The sequence below is a fragment of the Eptesicus fuscus genome, chromosome 17 (genome assembly GCF_027574615.1).
Source record: "Eptesicus fuscus isolate TK198812 chromosome 17, DD_ASM_mEF_20220401, whole genome shotgun sequence".
NCBI lineage: Eukaryota > Metazoa > Chordata > Mammalia > Chiroptera > Vespertilionidae > Eptesicus > Eptesicus fuscus.
In genome coordinates, this window is record NC_072489.1 from 21,905,001 (window position 1) to 21,923,071 (window position 18,071).

General features: G+C 41.5%; 1 protein-coding gene and 1 pseudogene across 1 annotated transcript in view; one reads left to right on the top strand and one right to left on the bottom strand.

Annotated features, from left to right (window-relative positions):
- CTNNA3 (catenin alpha 3) overlaps nt 1–18,071 on the top strand; it is a 1,343,669-nt gene that overhangs the window by 749,991 nt on the left and 575,607 nt on the right. The window lies entirely within an intron of this gene.
- On the bottom strand, nt 10,914–12,103 carry LOC103289566 (small ubiquitin-related modifier 2-A-like; annotated as a pseudogene).

Genomic DNA, 18,071 nt, shown 5'->3' on the forward strand with positions numbered 1-18,071 from the left:
AAAACAATTACAAGAGCAGCAGTACAAAAAGAGAAAATTTAAGAGCCTAAACTAGAAATAGAAGGGCTTACTTTAACTGAAGAATAAAATAAATGTAAGAAAAATGAGTGAGAAAGTATTCTAGAAAACCATATTGAAACTAACTCGTAGAGGCCCTTTCTCAGGAGTTTGGAATGAATATTATAGGTAATGGGGCCATTACGAACGTTTTTGAGGGAGGGAAATGACAGAATCAAAGATATACTGTAGGAAAACCAATTTCTCTCAGGAAGAGGAATGGGTATTAAGGTAGTCAATCAAGAGATAAAAAAATGTCCTAGTTAAGAGTGATTGCAGAGTGGAAAGAAGTTGACAGCAGAGACATATGGGTCATAGCGTAAGATTACATAACCTGTTGGATATTGGGGAAAGAAAGGAAGGAGGAGGAATTCAAGGTGACCGTGCAATTCCTTTTTTTGGTGTGTGTGTGTAAAATATTTTAATAAAAAGCATTTTAAGTTATAAATTATTAATCCAAAAACCTAATTATTTGAACAGAATCCAAGTCCTTTGAATTTTTAATTATAGACAGTATAAGAATCATTAAAATATTGACAAAATTTCTCCTCACTTAGAGAAAAAAATAAATTGATTAACAGTCTAGTGTAATATTGTTAGAAACAAAAATTTTACTTACAGGGTAATTAACCAACTATTTGTTTTTTAAATTGAGGTATAATTGGCATATAGCATTATATTACTTTCAGGTACACAACATGATGATTTGATATTTGTATACATTGCAAAATGATGGTCATAGTAAGTCTAGTTAACATCTATCATCTTACATAGTTACAAAAACTTTTTTTCTTGTGATGAGAACTTTTAAGATCTACTCTCTTAGCAACTTTCAAATGTGTAGTACAGTATTAAGTATGAAATTTCAAGTATGGTTGACTAAGAGTATAGTGATTTTATTATCAGGTTTAAATAAACATACAGAAGTAACAATGTTAGGAAGGAAGATGGTAAGCTTGAGTTTAGATATATACAATCTGAAACATTAGTGGGATATATGTGTAGATATGTCCCAAGGAGTTAAGCATGAAGGATCGGAACATAAAATAAAGTGTGGGTCTAAAACCACAGATTGATGTTTCATTCATGGGAATTGATGCTGTCCTCAAAGGAGAAAATGAAAAGATAGAGAAGAAAACATCTGAGGACAAACCACTGAGAACATTTAGCTTGAGGTAAAGAAATCAAAGTGAGGGGGGGGGGGCACAGAGACAGAAGAAACAGGAATTCAGACACTGAAGGAGCTAATTTCAAGGTAATAGGTAGCTGATTACAACAAGTGACTGGCTGTGGGGTCAAGGAATGGCCTGATCCTGTCCAGCACCTATTTGAGGATTCTGAGTTCAAGGAGGTCAAGTTACCAGCTTTTGTGCCTGAACTAGTACCTCTGACACAAAAGGATGTTGACTAAGGAGATCAAGATAAGAAAGAAAGGTATAATGGATGGATTTTATTCACTTACTCATTCAAGGAATATTTACTAATCATCTGTGTTAGACACTCATCTAAGGCCTGAAAAATCAGCAGTGAGCAAATCAGGTCCAATCCTTTCTCTCTGGAAGATCACTGTCCAGAGGGAGACGACATAGTAAATGACTGTAAGAGGAAGAAGTAATTGCAATAAAATATGATGGTTCCAGATTCAAAGGAGCTTTGGGGGTTTGGAGAAGAGAGAAAAATAAATATTCAGGAAGTGACAAGAAGTGGATATAACCCACCCACCTATAGGCCACCAATCTATAGATTGAGGGGTTCAGAAGAGAAAGTTGTTACTCTTTGAGCGGTTTGTAGATTATTTTATTTTAAGGGGAAATCATTTAAAGCGAGATGTTGAAGGGAATGTTCAGATTTTGCTGAAGGTTTCCACAGGGTATGTTGGAAGGATTGGTGAGTGGTTAAGGAGGGGGTTGAAATTGTATCAGATTAGAGGATCTGCACAGCTTGATTAGTCCTGAGCTTCTGGCTAAAGTAAATAAGGACAGAGGGCTTAATGGGATTAATCGGGATGGTTCCTCAGGCAGTTTGTGAGATATTGATTTAGGCCATGGGCTGGGGAGGGAAGGGGATTGACTGTGAGTGGTTAGAATTCAGTGGGTCTCATCTTCAGATGTAGCTCTAGTGAAGTATATAGACGGGCAGTATGTGTGCCTCACCAACTCCACCAAGAGTGACATAGAGCCTGGTGAAAATTTGCTTAGCTATTTTAAATATGTTTTTATTTATTTATGTTAGAGAGAGAGAGGAAGGGAGAGGGATAGAGAGATAGAACCATCAATGGGAGAGAGACCTCCATCCACTGCTTCCTGCACACCCCCTACTGGGTATTGAGCCTGCAATCTGGGCATGTGCCTGGACGGGGAATTGAACTGGGACCTCTGACTTATGGGCCATTTCTCAGCCACTGAGCAACACTGGCCGAGCTGCTTAGCTATTTTAGAACATGAAGAGTGAGTGAAAAAAAAAAAAAAGAAAGTAGTAAGGTGGGAGAGGAGAAGCTTTCAGAAGGCCTCAAAAAAGGGTTAAAAATATAAATTTCTTTAAAATAGAAGCTGGTAAGAATACCCTTGCATGAAAAAGCAAGATGCAATGCGATAGAGAATGGTAGAACCTGTGGCTCCTTAGATATATAAGGAATACAATTCATTTCCTAAAGAAGTATTTTGGTAGACTAGATCAGGCTTTCAGTATGCCATTCCTGGTTTAAAAGAATAATAATATACTTAAGTTAAATTTAAGTAGCACTTGGAACAGAATTTATTACTGATTCAAATATACATAGAAAACTCTTGTCAGTACAATAGAGGGAAGAACAATTTTTCTCAGAGAATATGGACTCAGTCTCAAAACATGTGGGTAACAGGTTACTGTCCCAGGATAAGGGATCCTAATGCAGCTTCAAAGTGTGGCCTTGATAAGAATTTGAGACATTGTGTTCAAGGGGGGAAACAAGTATTTCTTCTAGGTGGTATAGTAGAGTGGGTAAGACAACACATGAAAAGATTCCAGGCTATAAATGGGGGAGAGATGGTACAGTTTTATGAAACCTGTCTATTAGTACCAGGACCTCTAGACAATGATCTAGATGTGGGGTACAGATTCCTCCACTCCATCCCTGGACTCTGGGAGCAGGCAAGGACTAGCCAGAGGGACTGGGTTAAATGCAGGCCCCGATTCTAGAAAGAAACCTGGTCTAGAACAAGAATCAGTAGGCAGGTTACGAAGCAGGGGTCAAGATGGATATATTACCAGAGGAAGACCAGTCTGGAAATAGGTTCTCCCATGGTGTCGTGGGAAAGGAATTTCAAGGACACATGTGTTGGAAGATTTGAGGGATAGCAGTGTCACTGTAAGAAACATTCAAACCTGTGAAAAAATTTTGTGAGTTTATGTGAGCCAAACTATTGACAATTGCCGGGAAGCAAAATCTCAAGAGATTGAAATAATGCTCCTGAGAATGGCAATTTTGCACCTTATTTTATACATTACAATCCAAAGAGATGATGCAAGTGGGTTACATGAAATCCTTTGGTGACAGATTAGGGAGGTGAGAGAAAGCAAAGGGGGGGGAATCTCTGGGCATGGATAAAAGTGAAATGATAGACTCATGCTTCCTTTACCTCGGTGGGTACAGGATAGTAACAGTCACCCATTACCATTATATCAATGAGAGGATTTATGGTTCCTATCCTGTGCATTGGTTGTACCCTGAAGGGTTTGGAAAAGGGGGAGTCACCCTGACGTTCCAAAGGAATGTTATTGTAGATGCAAAAGACAATACACAGGCTTAGTTAAGGTAAAGATTGACCTTTGTCAGGGAAGATTCTAGCCTAGGACATGACTACCTACCATAAACTGCTTTTAGTTAAAAAGTTTTAAGTTCAGACTGTCATTCATGGTAACTTAGGCCTCTTGAGTTTTCAAGGCCACCACACAGGCCTTCCCTGAGCTAGTCAGGTTGAGTATGTGGGCCCCTTTCATCCACAGTGGCAAGATTTATTTGAGCGCCCTTGAAAAGGCTGCCACACTCAACAAGGCACTTCCCCAGCATTCAGCTGGTAGATTACATTCACTGCCCCCAGGTACTCCATGTCCAATGCCTCATATATGACCAGGTGGCTTAGTTTTGTCTTGCTGTGGGAGAAGTCCAGATTCTGGGGCAGCAGGCCCACACTTGGGCCCGCCAGTCCCAGGAAGGTCGTCAGGACCCAGAGCTGCATCACTCTGGCACCTGAGGCTGATTTGGGGCAAGCTACTTAACTTCCCTGTGCCTCATACCCTATCTGCACATCTGTCGCCAAGGCTTGGTGCTACCCAAGTCATAGATGGCACTTCCTACCCACTCAGATGCCTGGAGTGACTGTGAAACTGTCCTTTCCTAGTTAATCCACCTGGTTCTGTTTGCTCCCCTCCCTTTTGTTAATATCTAACTAACCAACTACCTGCTATAACAGACACTGTGGTCTAAAACTTGGACCAACATATGGCAGACTTCCAGCATAGTGCATCCTAAGGGCTCATGGAAACTCACTGATGGCACTGTAAATCCCAGATTCAGTTGAAACACCACTTAACTCTAAATCCTGCTGATTCTTTAACTGAGTTTGTCAGGATGCTTGCTGAGCCAGTGAGGACTAGCCAGGAGCCTGGAATGGTCCTGGACATGCAGGTGGAGTTCACCAGTAAAGCCACCTTAGTAGAACTGGGGAAGAGCTGAGATGGGATGGGATAGGATAGGAGCTGAAAAGGGGAATGAAGGCAGTGGTGGGACTGAGGGAAGAGGGGGTTCTGAAAAGCCCAGGCAAAAGCTTTGTTAGTTTAAAAAACAATCTGCTCACAAAGCATTTTTATTTATTATTATTTTTTAACGGAGAGAGGAAAAACATCAGATGCTCCCTGTGTGTTCACTTGACAAGCCAACGTGCCCACATGGAGTCTGCTTCTCATCTAATTTTTTTTTTTTTCTGTGTCATGGGAGGACTGATATTGCAAAGATAAATTGAAGTGTTCGCATGGGGCTCTGGGATTTGTAGCTCTGAAGAGACACACACACAAATATTCCATTTGAGAGTAGAAAGAGCTGCTCCGACTTTTCCCTGTAGGTTTGAGGTAAGTAGCTAAGCCAAAAGCTCTTAAGCTAGAGAACGGCTTCAGACAGGAGACTATTTTTGACAGACTCTGTGTTCTTTCTTTCTTTGTGACTCCAAGAACAAGATCTTGGGATCTTTGGGCTGTGTGATGTATGGAACTTAAGCAACAACAAAAAGTGAAAATAGCAACATCAGCATCTGCCTAATGGTCATAAAAGTACAACTTCAACAAATTTCAAAAAAAATCATGAGAACATGTGTGTTTTTTTAATCAAATGGTATATATCTCACACCCTTCATAAATAAAAATCAGCTGATTTTATATCCAAGTAATTATAAAGTAAGAGTCTGTTTGGTTGGCCCATTTCTGTGACCTCCTCTCTGCTTTCTTTATTCTTTCTTGCTAGGCAGGAGCAGAACAAAAGTAAGTTCATGAAAATCAGGAGTGGCTAAAGAGCCTAGAATGGTAGAGCAGAAAAGACTTCAGAAATCACCTGGACTCAAAGCAGACTAGACAGAAGGGACCTTGACCTTGCTGGGGTCACACTACCCTCAGTGTGAACAGGGACACTGATGCCAAGTCTGGAGCTATTCAGTGGCTACACTTTTCCCTCAGGACAGATATGACCCTTATTGCTTTCCTGACACTTGAAATTCCTTCCAAGTTCACGGTTGTGCTTATGAGTAAAGGCTTAAATCAAAATAGACCTAGAGAGAAGTGCCCTCAGGAGTTCACTGTTGCTGCCGGAGCTTTTAGAACCAAACATTTTGATGGAGAGTCTCTGGAAAGGGCGATACAGGTGGGGAGTACACTTGAAAATATTGAAGATGTGTGGGTGTTTGGGGGGATGGGTAGATAAACTTGGCTTTCTTTAGTAATGGAGAGAATTACTTTTAGCTATAGAGCCTGACTCTCCCAGTAGGTGTCACACTTTTCTTAACATGGAAATTACTAGAGGCCCAGCGCACGAAATTCATGCGCAGGTAGGGTCCCTAGGCCTGGCCTGCGATCAGGGCTGATTTTCTCCAGCTGCCAGCAGCTGGCCCTGCCCCCTGCTGCCACCACCACTGCCGGTCATCCTCTGTGTGTGGGGCAATTGGTGGGGTGCTCAAGGCCCCGGTGTCGCCCTTGTCTGCCGCCACCTAACCCCGGTTCCTGGTTCCTCATTGGGCGATCGGAGCCTGACAGCCAAGGGGAAGGACCAAGAGGTTGGCCGTTCCTGCCCACTCGCCAGCCTTGTCCCGCACTGCTGCTGCCACCGCCGGTCACCCTCTGTGTGTAGGGCAACCAGCAGGGCGACTGGGGCCCAGGCACCACCCCGTCCACCGCCACCCACGCCCGGGTCTCTCTTCCCCATGGGGTAATTGGAGCCTGCCAGCCGGACGGAGGGACCAAGAGGTTGGCCTGCAGGCCCCGATCACACGATGGGGGCCTGCAGGTTGTGGGCAGCTCCTGCATTGAGTGTCTGCCCCCTGGTGGTCAGTGCGTGTCATAGCTGACCGGTTGTTCCATGGTCCGACCATTTGTATATTACGCTTTTATATATATATATATAGATATATATAGATATATATATATATATAGATACTCGCAATTGAGGGGAAATCTGGTCTTCCTACTTGATGGCCTAGGAATCCTGCACCAATTTCCTGTTGACAAAGACATTGGCCACAGTTGATGATTTTAATGAAAAGAAAAAATAAATAGCTGATAAACATAACCTAATCAGATTATAATGTCCTGAAGTATTACAACATGTGTCTGCTCTCACTGTTTCCTAATGTCACTCAAGACCATGCTTCTGAGACAGCATGGCATCGTCTGGAGAATAGTGGCTTTGGGGTAAAGTGTACCTGGTACAATATTCATTGTCTTGGAACTTTTTATTTTAGTTGTTAAAATGGAAGTGTCATTGTAAAAATAGATGGTATTGCTGAAAAAGTGACTAGCAAAATGCCGGAACTTACTAGGGATTCAATAAGTAGTAATTATTTCCTTGGTTGCCATTATTGTTAACAATAGTGATGAAGAGGCCTCTTGCTGTCTTCACCTTCTGTTTTCATGGTCTCATCACCATCCCTTATGACCCTTATTGCTCTCCTGACACTTGAAATTCCTTTCAAATTCACAATTGTGCCTGTGAGTAAAGGCTTAAAACAAGATAGAGCTAGAGAAGTGCCCTCAGGAGTTCACTGTTGCTGTCGGAGCTTTTAGAACCACACATTTGGATGGAGAGTCTCTGGAAAGGGCGAACACAGGTGCGTGCAGCCTGCCTTGTTCTCTTCTGGCTTTATTTACTTATTTCTACACTAGCAATCCAAGATATTTATCATTCTTACCAGACATCCCGGTGGAGGAAACTTCTAGATCCTCCCTGAATTTGAACAGGTATCTCAGCTTTCTCAGCAGAGCATGTGATAAGGAATCATGATCCTTCTTTATGACAGTGGTTTCCAAACTTTTAAAAATTTTCATGCCTACAAAAATACTATTGAGAATAAATCCCTAATATAGATGTTTTTATTTATAAATCACATAAGTGAACAAAGTCATATACATCTTAAAACATACACAGAAAAAAAGCTTTTTTTTAATGGGAAGAAAATATAAATATGTTTAATTATTTTCTTCCATATCCTTATGGGTCATCTTGCATAACCTGGATTATGGAAGGGCACACCTTAAACACCATTGCTCTAAAGATATATCACTTTTTGTAAATCAAACTGCCTAACCTATAACCCAAGTGCCTAAGTCACCTTCCAGGAAATGTGCTGTTCCTGACTTTAGTTTCCCTCGGTCAGCTGGGGGCGAGGATGGCCATGTCCGAATGCCCATCCTGGTGAAGGCAGCCTGCCGCACAGTGTGCCCTGGAGGTCGGCCCAGCCTGCACAGCAGCAGCCCTGTCATCTTGCTGCAGGTGAGAGGATGGTCTGTCCTTGTTCTTCCCAAGCTGCAGTTTGACTTTGCTCTCCAGCAGTTTATAAAGCAGGCCATGGAAGCCAACCACATGTGGTGGTTGACTGACAAGAGGAACGGAGGGCGGGGGCACAGGAGATCACTATCCTTACTGTCTCACTTTCAGAATGGCCCCTCGACTTATCTCTATTTCCAAAAAATCCTAATAGTGAGGAGCTCTATTTCCCCCCTCTTCTTTTTTTTCTCGTTAATCCTCACCCAAGTATGTCTTTCCCATTGCGTTTTAAAGAGAGTGGAAGATATGGGGAGAGACAGAGAGAGAGAGACATCGATATGAGAGAGACACATTGATTGGTTGCCTCCTGCGTGCATCCAACCAGGGCCTGGGATGGAGCCTGCAACTGAAGTACTTGCCCTTGACCAGGATTGAACCCAGGCCCCTTCAGTCTGAGGGACAACACTCTATCCACTGAGCCGAACCAGCTAGGGCTCTCCCCCTCTTTTTTTTTTTAAGTAAGGGCAAGATAAGGAAAGAGAAGTGTCTTTCCAATACTTTTGCTATCAAGATGACACCCCCTAACTCAGAGTGAACATTTAATTAACGCTTGCCAAGGGCTGTTCTTCAAAGAGCTTTCATTTTTGTTCGTAGATGTGCCTTCATGCATGTATGAATGTTAGCAGCTACTTTACCACCAGGGAACTTGATTCTTTTCTCCTCTGCCCTTCTCGTCTCACCTGCTCCTTTGGCCTTCATTGTGAGGAAGCTTTCTAAATGCCCGAGCTTACATTCCTACCTGGGGTGTGAGTGAAAATGCGGACGTCTAAAGATTAAGATCTAATTACACTAGTGCTCGCGGCCAAAGAACATGTTTCTCCTCTCCCACAGCAAAGTCTCTGTCACGTCAGGAAACCCCCGGGGAGGTATACATGGGCACAGGAAAAAGTCTCAAAATATGGCCACCTGACCTCCCCTCACCACAGTCGGTTGCCCAGAAACCGCATCAGAGCATCACCGGGCACTACTGCGGCAAAGTCTCCAAGGTCACCGAGGGCTGGCTACCCTGGCCTCTGCGATTTCTGGGCAGAGAAGCTTTGCTGAAGTGTTTGCAAGGATGTCCTGGGTGCTGAGGCTGCTACACAGGGGCCTGAATACTGGACCAAAGAGTGCCTACTGCAGTCTGACTTTGGTACAGAATGTTTTGCTCATTAATATATTCAAATAATTTGAATATCTTTGGCTTCTGAAGAGCAGAACAGGCATGATCAGATGATAACCTGAGTTACGTGGCTTGTCTCAGGTAACATATCTGGCTATCATGGAGCTGGAAGAAATGGCCAGCATCAAGAAAGGGTCATGCTAAGCACAACAGATATAGAGATCAATAGACGGATATACACTTAATGCAAGTCAAATGCTCCGTATCTGTCTATCAACACCCCAGGCACTGCCCTATAGAAACAACTAATATAGAGGCATAGATTTTACACGGAAGGATCTTAGAATCTGACCACAAAGGCAGACCTGCATGAAAATGCAATTCATTTAAAATGTTTAGGAGTACTTACATTGGAGGAAAAGTAAATTCCTCAAGTGAACAAGACACCTACATTAGCTGGAGAGGTCAAGGTGCAGGTAAACAGTTGTAGGTGAGAGCACAGTGTATATGGAGAACACTGAATGATTGGGTACACTAAAGCTTCCAATGGGGCTGGTAGCATGGATCGTGGAACTCTATAGGTAGTGTATAGAAAGAAATGCAGATTTACTGATGTAGAATCAGACACAGACTAATTTTGTTATTTCAGTGTTCCATGTGTTAGAGAGAGAATTATTTGAATGGTATTATTTAACTATGTATTGACTGCCTGCTTGCTATGGGACAAGCCCTATTTTAGACCCTTGAAGTACATCAGTGAACAAAATGAAAATCTCTTCCCTCATGAAGTTCACTTTTTTTTTTTTTTTTCATTTCAAACAAGATGTTTATTTAAACAACGGGACATTTGACTTGAAGGGAAAACTATCTAGGATTCATTTCTTTTAGAGTAATTTATCTCTACTTAAGGACAGATTGCTTTACATATACAGCTATGTACAAAAATGTTATAAAATTGTCCTTGGTTTTACAATGATAAATGAAAAAAAAAACAACAACATTAAAATTCTCCGATCAAACGAGGTAGGGAGGATTTTTATGTTGTTCTGTCTTTATTAAACAGTGAGAGCAGCCCTAGCCGGTTTGACTCAGTGGATAGAGCCTTGGCCTGTGGACTGAAGGGGTCCCGGGTTTGATTTCAGTTCAGGGCATGTACCTTGGTTGCAGGCTCCTCCCCAGCCTGGGCCATGGTCGGGGCGTGTGCAGGAGGCAACCAATCAATGTGTTTCTCTCACATCGCTATTTCTCTCTGTCTGTCCCTCTCTCTCCCACTCTCTCTAAAAATCAGTGGAAAGGTATCCTCAGGTGAGGATTAAAAAATAAACAAACAAACAAAACACACACAGTGAGAGCAAAATAACTTACTGGAATGTAAAATCAGAGCTGAATGAGCATGCTACTAATGGAGAAAGGGGGTATTTTTATAGAACCAGTATTTTTCTCCACCCCATCTCCATGTGATGTCCATCAAAACGTACCACTGGCCATTTAGTTTAAAAATGCAAATTCGTATGCACACACATCAGTTTCTTTATGTACAGTAAAGGCATGGGGAAGGGGAAGATAGAAGAACAGAGAAAAACTGTACTGTAGTGGTCAGGGTGTGGTGCAACAAAATTGCAGTTTTCTGACTGAGAATGCCTTCTTGGTCTGGAGGCACAGAGTTCTGGAGTAAAGTGGCAGGTCCCCTTTTTAGGAGCTCCCTCCTGTCTGCTGCTGGCACACACCAGTTGTATCTTCATCCTCTTCATCCTCTATGTCCAACTGTGTGGTCTGTCTGTTTCATTGATTAGCTGCCTAATTGGAATCTGATCTGCCTCATTGTCAAACCGTGTCGTTCACAATAGGCTTTCATTCCTTTACTAAGGGGTGTGCACCTCTTAATCTTAACCTGCACCCCAGGACCATCCTGCCCCACCACCTTCAAATTTATATGATCGATGTTCTCAGCCTTGACTCCTCCTTCCTTGGCTTTTCATCGGCCGTGGCGAGCACTGAAGTCCGCGCAGCTGTGGCTTCACAAGAGAGGTCAAGTTTACATTCTCTTTATTATAGACTTTAAGTAACTACATACACAAACACATGTGTTACCACACAGGGTTTCATATATAATGGGCAATGTACCGTATTTGTTGGGCAATTAAGGCATATCCACTGTTTATTTTCAGTAAAATGTGATTATAGCCTCTACAAACTTGAGTCTTGAGAAAGATTGGACTCCAGATTTTCCATTAGCAGTGGGAAACTACTAAAAATTGGGAACATGAAAATGAAATAATATTTACATTTTGGAAGGAGGACACAAGCAGTGATGTGGGATGGGTGATGCCCGAAACTAACAACAGGGAGACACATTAGGACATTAGGCTTCTACTGCATTTAAAAGACATAAGGAGAAAAAAAAGACATAAGGCAATTAAAACATTTAGGAATTATTTATATGGGAGAAAGAGGAGTTTAGAATCATTTTTAGAATCATTGCAGGATTCTGCTTTAGGTAATGGAATAATAGGTACAGAAAGAGAGAGAAAGAGAGAGAGAGAGGGAGAGAGAGAGAGAGAGAGAGAGAGAGAGAGAGAGAGAGAGAGGAGAGAGAGAATGGAAGGAAGGGGAGGCCAATACAGGTCAAAGCACTTCCGTATATTTCTATTTAACAAACATTACAGAAACTATGACGAGCTGTGACAATGTGAGCTATTGCCACTTGTTGGGTTTTGCTTTTATTTGTAACTTGAAAAGACTTTTTGGTACTATTTGTAATGCATGGTCATGCCTTAAAGCTGATTACCAGCCTCGCTGTTTAAAGAACCACACTCTGGCTACCTTTTCATTCATTACTCACAACCACAGACTGCGTTCATAAGGGCAAAGGTAGAAGCCATGGCTGAGTAACCAAAGAATCTAGAGCTGCTGTCAGCAAATTGGCTCGTCAGCATTCTTTTAAGGAAAACACCTGCTGGCTTATTAAAGTTAATTGCTTGCAGGTATCAAGTTCCTTAGCCAGAGCTATCAAAGTCGCTGTGAGAGAGGTGATTAAGACTGCACCGGGAGCTTGGGAAAGCTGGCTGAATACCATCTCATGTGGAGTCTTAGCTTCAGGGAGACTGCCTCTTTTCCCTCCCTCCCTCTCTTCCTTCCTTCCTTCCTTCCTTCCTTCCTTCCTTCCTTCCTTCCTTCCTTCCTTCCTTCCTTCCTTTTTTCCTTCCTTCCTTCCTTTCCTTCCTTCCTTCCTTCCTTCCTTCCTTCCTTCCTTCCTTCCTCCTCCCTCACTTCCTCCCTCTTTCCTTTCTTTTCCTCCTTGCTCTACCACCATCCCTCCTTACTCCTGTATCTCTACCACATGCCAGTTGATATAGTTAAGTGTTAATTTTGCTCATCTAACATTTGGCAGACATTTATTGAGCATTTATTAAGTGACAATTTCTAGCCTTGGAAAATAATGAATAACTGAAATAATGAATAACACAGCCTCTGCACATAAATAATTCACAGAATAGAATAAGAGACAGACTTCTAAATCAATTATTACAATACTAGAGGCCTGGTGCATGAAATTTGTGCACAAAGGGGGGGGGGTTTCCTCATCCCAGCCTGCACCCTCTCCAATTGGACATCCCTCTCACAATCTGGGACCTCTGGCTCCTAACTGCTCACCTGCCTGCCTGGCTGATCACCCCTAACTGCCTCTGCCTGCCAGGCTGATCACCCCTAATTGCCCTCCCCTGCTGGCCTGATCTTGCCCCCAACTGGCCTCCCCTGTAGGCCTGATCTCACCCCCAACTGCCCTCCTTGGCTGGCCAATTTGGTTCTGATTGGTTGGTTTCTATGTCAAAAGCTCCACCTCCTAGGCAGCCATTGGTTCCCCACAGCACCCACATTTGGCTCTGATTGGTTGGTGTCTATGCCAGTCAGCATCAGAAGCTCCGCCTCCTAGGCAGCCATTGGTTCTTCACAGCACCCACATTTGGTTCTGATTGGTTGGTTCCTATGCCAGTCAGCGTCTCTGGGCCTATCAATGGGGCCTGATCAGAAAGGCGGGGCTGATCAGCAGCCCTGGTGGAAGCGTGGAGAAAAATGGAGGTGTGGCTGCTGGCCAGACTGGGAGAGAAAGAGAGAGGCAAGTGCTGATCAAAAGCGGCCTCAGAGGCAATGGATCAATCCCTGCTTTTCTTTTCAGGCCTCTCTCTGGCCCTGATTCACAGCCCCAGCAGCAGTCAGTGCTGGGGCATCATGCTTGCAGAGGAAGCAGTCAGCACAGGGTTGCCATGGCAGCCCTGCACTGATTACAGGACTGACTTCTGATTGGTTGAGCCTCAGTAGTTACTGGTTGTTATGACCCAGAGTTTGTATATATTAGGATTATGCCATAAATTTTAAAGATGGAATTTGTACCATATACTATGGGGAGGTAAAGAGAGAAGTATACAGTAGATATGTATGTTTACATTGTCTTGGCAATTACCTAACTTTGGGGATTGGGATAAAAATAGATGATGGAAATATCTACTTGTGGCAGTGGGGTTCTCCAGAAGAAATTAGCTTATGTGATTGTGAGGGTTGGCAAGTTCTAAATAGGGAAATTGTTTAGAAACTCAGACAAGAGTTGTTGCAGACTTGAATTTGAAATTTGCAGTGCAGGCTGGCAAGCTAAAAACTGAGTTAGGATCCCTATCTTACAATCTTAGGGCAGAATTCCATCTTCTTCAGGTGTCTTGATTTTTGCTCATAAGGCCTCCAACTACTGTGATAAGGCCTATTACTTAAAGTCAATTGATTGTAAATGTTAATCACACCGAAAAAAACAAATACCTTCACAGCAACATCTAGATCAGGGGTGAGGAATCTTCTGCCTGCTGGCAGTATAAGGCCCACCCACAAATCATTTGGTTGGCTCTGCCAAGGCCTTAGGGGTGCGTTAATTAAATGTTTGACCAAATATAGCAGGCTAATTTTTAAATTAATAATTTTGTATGCCTCTGGAATGATGTTATAAATATCCAAATGGCCTTGGCAGAAAAAAGGTGCTCTCCAAATCCTGAGCCCCCCAATATGGAGGAAGCTTTCCCTTTATACCCCTTTGGTTTCTTTGTCTCCCAAATATGGATTATACTTCTGGACCTTTCGTGGGCTTTGCAAAAAGCCCCATGTGCTGGGATGGGGGCAGTGGGACCACATCTCAAGGCCTGGCCTGGTGCCAGCACTGATAACTCCGTCTAGGGATGGTTTATGGCCTCTCTGAAATGGGAGTAGTATTTTGGGTAAACAGGTCTTGCAGGGAGATAATTAAAGGGGGAGTGACTAGATTCAGATTGCTAGACCCCCCAAAACCTCTCATTTTCCCCATCATGGCCACAGAGATGCCAAAGTCATATCATGATGATGCTCAGTGAATATGTTTTGGCTTCAACATAATGAATCAAATTATAAATGAACCAAAGAACTCAATCACGAAAGTATGCTATTTTTATTAAACCTGAATATATTTTATTAAGTATATTAAACATGAACCATTAAATATAAATCTCTTGGAATATAATGAGGTCTTTCTTTTCCACCTCCACTCAGACAACAGTTCAGTCAAAAATGAGACTCCATCTTTTGATGTAACAATGGTTGGGGATGGGGCTAAGGGGAGGGGCTGGGGTAATTAGTAGAAGATAAAAACTCTTTTTGCTTTGCTGGACTGAAGTTGGTTAAGACATTGAAAATGTATAACAGTTCTAACTCCTAGATAGAGCAGGGTTGTTGCCTTAAGATAGCACCTTGAAATTCGATCCCAGTCCTCTGGTTCTGTGTAGGATGAGGACATCAAATACCTAAGTAGTACTATGCTTAGACCCAAGACAAAGGAGGCTCTGTCCTGGGCCCCACATGTCGGAGGGCCCCACATATCACAGATACACAAGCATAAATGTCTTTGTACTTGGTATCTGGACATCAGAACTGGCTCAGTGCCATTGTAACCCTAAATATCCACTCTCATGATTAACATGAGAACACCCAGGAAAAATGTTCTCCACATCACTTCCACATCATAGAAGCAAGAGAGCTCAAATGGGTAGAAAATGTTCAGGTTGAGCTGCTGGGAGCTCAGTTGGAGACATTTTGCATTGGAGAATGGGGGTATAGAGAAGGGCATTTGAGCAGTGTAAGAGAAATGATAAATAAACTTTTAGGATTCTTCCTCTTGGGATCAATTCCCTAAATCCTCACATAACCAAGACTTATTTTCCCGAGTAGAGCTGAGCGTCAATTTTCTTGCTTCTTTTCATATTTTTTTGTTGGATTTGAAAGGACATACAAATCATCACAGTTATTTCGCAGGGTGGCTGAGGTTGCATTGCTAAACAATTTGTATTACTTTTACATTTATAAATATGTAGGACCAGTGAAAACGTGCATGAAGGGTGCTATCAATTTTTTATGCTGGCAAGCTGGTGTCAAGCAATGTTAAATGAAACAAAATTAAATGAGAAAAATAACAGGTTTAATAAAGTATTCTGAAATAAAAATTTGATATTTACAATATACATGTTGGTTTTCAACTTTATAGGTAACTTTGAATATTTAAGAAAAAGGAACTTTGAAAAAAATAATTTTATTTGAGTTTTTATATTAACTTAATTTTTAATGAAATATATTTGCATTTTCTGCCATATAAATAAAATTGCAATGTATTTTAAATTTATTGAAGCATCACTGTCAACAATATACAAAGTAAATGAAAATTTTGATTCTAACAACAATTTTCATAAAATAAATACAATAATTATAAATTTATGGAATACATATTTAAGAATTGATGAATTGTTTATTTTATACTCATTTAAACATTGACATTTCATCAACAGAACACCAGATAAACACATTGAATATTACATTTATCACCTTTGATATTTTTCCAGCTTTCAGACATCTGAAAATTATTGCTTTACATATACTTTTGATTTGTCACTAAGAAATTCTGTTTTTTTAAGGTAACACAATGATAGAACATATCCTATTGAAGCTTTTTGTTTTATTTATAACTTTTAAATATTTAGACATGTGGTATGTGGGCCTCCATTTGTACTCTTGCCTCGGATCCTGTAAATGTAGGGGTGGGTTCACTGTTAAATAGTTGAGCCAACATCTGGCAGAAGCCATCAATATCCTCAGAGAGCTAGAGCCACAACTGTTCCAAAAGACAAATGGCAACCTTTCACTCTTGAACCAGGGGTGGGAGCATGGGACATGGAGTAAGCAATGCCATTCCCATTCCTACCTCTTTGTATCCTACAGTACACAGGACTTCATTTTTTCTTAAGAGCTGGATGTCTAAAAATGTTACAGTAGAAAAGTTACGTGGGTGGGCCTGGAAGAACTGGAATAGGCTGTAAGTAAGTTATTGAAATTAGTCCTCAGAAATTATTCTACAAAAGGGGACATTTGAGCTGGATCTGGAAAGATGAATAGAACTCCTCCAGGTGGATAAATTGTGTGTGGGAAGAGGTGCACTAGGAAAAGGCACAGAAAACAGGGTACATTTAGACTATTTCAAAATGTTCAGATGACTAAAACACTGGGTGGGAGGGAGGAAATGGAGAGTGAAGACCTGAAAAAAAAAAAAAAAAAAAAGAACAGAACAGAATTAGGACATTACATATCTTCCTAAGAGCTTGGACTTTCTCCTTTATATGGTAAGGACTTATTAAAAGAGTTTCAAGCAGGGAAGTGACATGATTGACTTTGTCCTTTAAAAATATTACTTTAGAAACTTGGTTTCAAATTTTAGCATGTACAATCATCACTTAGAGAGCTTGTTGGGACACAGATGGCTGGGTCCCACCCCCAGTTTCTGACTGGGTAGGACTGGGGTGGAACCCAAGAATTTGCATTTCCAGCAAATTCCTGAGTGATGCTGTGCTGCGGAGGTAGGCACCATGCCACTGCTCCACAGGAGGAGGATGGATGGTGAATAGTTCTGGAAGGCGGAACTACAGAGAGCAGATAAAACAGGGGACTATTACAATAGATCAGGCAACAAGAATGAGAATTGTATAGAAGCAGTGATAAAGGGTCTAAATAAAAGAGGCTTAGGAAGTAATTACTTGACTTAGTGACTAAATTTGGTGTGTGTGGGTAGGAAATATGGGGGTGTTGACCATGACTCTATATCTGGCTTATTTGTCTTAGGATGTATAAAAGAGCCCAGGTTTGTAATCTAGAGAGAGAGAAAAAAAAGAAAGAGAGAATGAATTTCCATTTTAATTCCAGGTCATTCATCTACAGAATACACTAGCTCCATTAGCAAAGGTTTGAAGTAAATATTGTTAATATGTTAATATTTTATTAATTTATTATAGTCAACATGCCTTCTCAATTATTTCATTTTGAGTGTGGCTAGGATTGATCTCCTTTTTGGAAATTGACTATATCTATGACTTACTGCCTCCCTTATAAAATAGAGCTATCAGAATGAACATTTTGCTTCATGATGCTTTTATGTGATTTTTCTCTCTAAATAGTGTTTCTTTATGCTTTTTTAAATATTACTTTAAGTTTGGTCAAATTTAATATTACTTTGACAGGGGAAGGAGACAGGCTCACCCTTAACATTTGAATGGACCAGGGCAAAAGTATAAATGGAGGCCACCTCTTCCATTTGTGTAAATATGCAAATATACAAATGTTATAGACCAAGTTGACAAGCTCTTAAATATGTCCTAGTCCTCTACCTTCACACACACACACACACACACACACACACACACACACACACACAACATCAAATTTTTTAAGTACGTTAAGGCTATTGTTTTGTGCTAGTCACACCCTAATAATAACCAATGTTGTGGTTGGACCAGCCCT